The sequence below is a fragment of the Nansenia antarctica genome (genome assembly GCF_963989245.1).
Source record: "Nansenia antarctica genome assembly, chromosome: 8".
Taxonomy (NCBI): Eukaryota; Metazoa; Chordata; class Actinopteri; order Argentiniformes; family Microstomatidae; genus Nansenia; species Nansenia antarctica.
In genome coordinates this window covers 10159666-10165047 of record NC_137678.1, presented here as the reverse complement: position 1 = coordinate 10165047, position 5382 = coordinate 10159666, and positions in this window count along the sequence as shown.

Sequence of the window (5382 nt, the reverse complement as noted above, 5' to 3'; positions counted from 1 at the left end):
GATGGAGGCACTGGGGGGAAAGGAAGCGCGGTGGCTTGTGGGACGGTGCTGAAGGAGTGAGGAGATGCCGAATCAGCTGATCTGAATGCTCACTAATACACCTACCTACCGAGCTGGAATACACTCACTGTCACTGCAAACATCACAACTGAACAAGATCAATGGATCATATGAATGTTTGACGTTTTGGACCATATGATCATATATATCAATGTTGGTTTTGAACCATACGGCCACAGTATACTATATATATACAGTACAGGCCAAAAGTTTGGACACACCTTCTCATTCAATCTGTTTCCTTTATTTTCATGACTATTTACATTGTAGATTCTCACTGAAGGCATCAAAACTATGAATGAACACATGTGGAATGATGTACTTAACAAAAAAGAAGTGTGAAATAACTCTAAATATGTCTTATATTTTAGATTCCTCAAAGTAGCCACCCTTTGCTTTTTTGTTGTTAATAAAATATATATTTTTTGTTGTTAATAAAATATATAATAATAATATTAAATGTATATATATATATATATATATAATAACATATTATTATTAACACATATTATATAAAATATTATTATTATATATTTTATTAACAACAACAAAGCAAAGGGTGGCTACTTTGAGGAATCTAAAATATAAGACATATTTTTCAGAGTTATTTCACACTTTATTGTTAAATACATAATTCCTATGTGTTCATTCATAGTTTTGATGCCTTCAGTGAGAATCTACAATGTACCAAATAGTCATGAAAATAAAGGAAACGCATTGAATGAGAAGGTGTGTCCAAACTTTTGGCCTGTACTGTATATAGATATATATACTGTATGCCTAAAGACACAAACAAAATGGCTACTTAATGACATAAACAGTATGTATACACATCGGGTAAATCACTTTTATTTTGATCTATAAAAACACACTTTGACCGTTTTATCAGTCAACTACGGTACTAGATGTTTTATTATTTCACACATTACCGGCTTTGTCCGCTAGGTGGCGATGCTGATTAACCTTATAGTGTTACTGACTGGGTCGAGACTGGATCAGAGCCATTGAACGTTCAATAGATCACTGACAACTCTTGACGTTTTACAAACACCAGGTGCCGCCACACTGAGGGCCGTCACTGCTGGAGTTCAAGTCTCTGTCTGGTCCTAGTGATAGGGCTGGCTAGCTGCCACACACACACACACACACACACACACACACACACACACACACACACACACACACACACACACACAATTTCAATATTTTTTTGGGGGGGGGGAATTGACGTCAGAGGTGGTTATATGAGGCCTATTGGACAGCTGTTTCTCAACATTATTTTACAATCTCTCTCTCTCTCACACACACACACACACACACACACACACACACACACACACACACACACACACACACACACACACAGAGGAAACACACACACACACAGAGGAAAAGGTAGAGAGAAAGAGAAGAAAAGGTAGAGAGAGACAGAGAGAGAGGCTGTGTTCGGAATGGTATACTAGCATACTGCATACTAGCATACTCAATGAGTATATACTGCCATACTGCCTACTAAATTCATAATAAGTATGTGAAAACCAGCCGACCATTTACCTGTATGCATACTGCCTCCCAGAAGCTTTTCCATTAGCTAAAATATTAAATTTTGGCTTTACAAGTGTTAACATACGGAAGAGTATTAGGGCCACCAACACGATTTATTTTATTTTTTTTCCGAAAGGGGGGGGGTTATATTCTGAGTTTAAAGTAAGAATTTCTGAGATTAAAGTCAGAATTTCTGAGAAAAAAGTCAGAATTTCTGAGTTAAAAAGTCAGAATTTCTGAGATAAAAAGTCGGAATTTCTGAGATTAAAGTCAGAATTTCTGAGATAAAAAGTCAGAATTTCTGAGATAAAACGTCAGAATGGAATGTTCCTACTGGTTAAAATGGATGACATGAATTCTCTTATCGAGTTATACTTTGGAATTGGCTTTAGTAATAAGGAAATTATTTGTCTATTGGCACAAAATCACTGTATCATAACAAGTATTCGTACTTTGAAGCGACGTTGTCGTGAACTGGGTCTTTACAGAAGGACAAATCACTCCGATTTAAATGAGGTAATAGCCTTTGTGCAGGAGGAACTATCGCGAAGTGGCCAAATGCAAGGCTATCGTTGGATGCATCTCTGTGCCATTCGAATGGGATTCGTGGTCCAACAAGATGTCATACGACAGATTATCAAATTAATTGACCCTCAAGGTGTGGAACTGCGACGGGCACATCGTCTGCGGCGTCGGCAGCACTCTACGTCCTAATGCACTCTGGCATATGGACTCTTACGACAAACTGAAGCCGTACGGAATAGGGATCAATGGTTGTGTCATGCCAAAACCTGCCGCTGCCAAAAGCTCAGGGACACGGGAAGGGGGGTGCTGAGGGTGCTGCAGCACCCCCTAGCGGCAGGCAGAAGGAGCTCCTCCTGCCTGAATTTAAAAAATAAAAATATTATTCAAACAATAATTTAAAACAATATAATAACTATTGTTGCTTTTGGGAATAAAAATAAATGTGTTTTTTGTAATAAATGTAAAAATGTGTTTGTTAGTTTTAATGTTAGTGATCACATGGTCATATCTTGCTAGGGAATCTCTGAGTTCTTTAGCAAAAATGCTAAATCAGCCAGAACAATTGAAGTGGAGTTGGAAGAAGATGCTGAGCTTAACAACACTCCCATTAATGCTCTACTGTCGGACGTTGTTGAGAAAGAGCAACAGACGGCCAGAAACGTATTAGAACTGATATTCAGATCCATCCGATTCTTCGGCAGCGAAGGGCTTCCGTTAAGAGGCAATAACAATCGACATGGAGTGCTGTCTGTAATAATGGTCAAGTTAGGTCAACATCATGTTTGTGGACATTGTGGGACACTGTGAGCTGAGTGGAAATTACTGTAAATTCCAACACATTGTTGGTAAAATATTTAACGTTACGTCTTTGTAGTGTGTGGGAGCGTGTGTGCTTAACTATTATTGCCCGTGCATTGGGGCCCGTCGTTATGCCACTGTGTGCGTGTGAGCGAACGAGCAATCAGCGAGAGGGAGGGAGGGAGAGAAATCGTTATAATTTTTTCCCTGGCAATTTTTTTCCCTGTAGCGTATATAGACAGCACCTCAGCACCCCCAGTCAAAATACCTTCCCGCGTGCTTGCAAAAGCTGCCGGGCCATCAGCGGCCTAACGCGTCACGACCAGCTGGCACGCGTCACGACCAGCTGGCGACTGTGACGCGTCAGTCTAGTGTTTTTGAAACCTCCGTTTTGGCCGCCATTAGCGAAAAGCTGTAATTTGGCTCTACAAGTGTTAATATGTCATTTTATGAAGTTTTAATATGTTTTCAGGCGAGAAAGTAACCATATATATTCACAAAATGTATCCGGTTTATCAAAATAACCCGTTTATATAAAGAAAGAAACGGAGGTCTGATCAGCAGATCATTTCTCATAAAGTTGCAAACGCAACTTGAGCCCTGGACTAAGCATCCTAATATGTCATTTTATGAAGTTTTAATATGTTTTCAGGCGAGAAAGTAACCATATATATTCACAAAATGTATCCGGTTTATCAAAATAACCCGTTTATATATGATCTGACGTTTTTTTCCCCACTTCTGAGAGCAGACGACACATTTGGGTTGTGTCAGCAGATTAACGTGTGTATGTTAAACTGCGAAGACAATGTCATCTTCTTGCACTTGAATAGCATTAAGGTTGATGCAGGCTCACTAGTCAGCTATATAATATATAACATTTTATATGAAAACACCTGCTAATTTCACACGTAACTCGCTCCGCTAACGTAGTACGGAGTTGGCTAGTTAAACCACATCAGAGCACAGAGCACCTCGGGTTGGGAGAGCCCTAGACCCCGACTATCAAATAAAAGCAGAACGGAATAAACGTTATTAAATACAACGTTATAAAATGCAAGTGTGCATAGCGCGCACACACACACACACACACAGAGGAGTCCTAAACAAACTGTTTATTACACCCAACCCCTCCCACCCCACCCTATCCCACCCCCCAACCTCCCAACCCCACCTCCTGTTCAGACAGCTGTCCTAACGTCCACGCCCTCGTCCTATAGGGCCTCATAGGTCAAACAACGACTCCAGCTCTGGGGGGAGGAAGACAGAGAGGGGGGCGGGTCCACGGTCAGAGGAAGTTTGAAGCCTGTGTGTGTGTGTGTGTGTGTGTGTGTGTGTGTGTGTGTGTGTGTGTGTGAGGATGTGGCAGGAGGACAATTGTGTGAAATCATTCTACTGTGTGAAATCATCATTGTGGTGTGTGTGACTGCTTCTGCGTGTGCGCCTGCGTGTGTGTGTGTGTGTGTTTGTGTATGTATGTATGTATGTACATGTATGTACTGGTATGTATACTGTGTGTGTGTGTGTGTGTGTGTGTGTGTGTGTGTGAGGATGTGGCAGGAGGACAATTGTGTGAAATCATTCTACTGTGTGAAATCATCATTGTGGTGTGTGTGACTGCTTCTGCGTGTGCGCCTGCGTGTGTGTGTGTGTGTGTGTGTGTGTTTGTGTATGTATGTATGTATGTATGTACATGTATGTACTGGTATGTATACTGTGTGTGTGTGTGTGCACACTTCTGTGTGTGGTGTGCACGCTTCTGGGTGTGTGCACGCTTCTGTGTGTGTGTGCACGCTTCTATGTGTGTGTGCACGCTTCTGTGTGTGTGTGTGCATGCTTCTGTGTGTGTGTGTGTGTGTGTGTGTGTGTGTGCGCGTGCACGCTTCTCTGTGTCACCTTGTGCCAGCACGTTCCGGCCCCCGCACTGCTTCTCCCCGATCAGCCTGCAGATGATGCGCCCCGTGTTGTAGATGAACACGGTGGGCAGGTGGCGCTCCGGGTAGTTGGGGACGCACAGGCCCGCCTGGATCTTCAGGAACTTGGTCTCCGGGAACTTGACGGCCAGGTGGAGGAAGTGGTGGTTCAGGAGGGCGGACATGGTGCCTGTACTGTAGCAATGACAATAAAGTCCATAATAAAAAACATGGGGACTCTGAAACCGTTTGGAGGGGGGGGGGGGTTGGGGTGGGGGGATAGGGTGGGGTTGGGAGGTTGGGGGGTGGGATAGGGTGGGGTGGGAGGGGTTGGGTGTTATAAACAGTTCGTTTAGGACTCTCTGTCGGTCCCACGAGAACTTACTCCCTGTTCTCAGACTCGTTATCAATGTTATAACTATGTTAACAATATATCAATTGTACTATGTGAGAGTTTTGTGTCAGTCATTGGAAGCTTCCCATTGAGAAGTTGACTGTCCGCTCTAGAGCTGTAAAATATCATTTTCTTCAATAAATACTA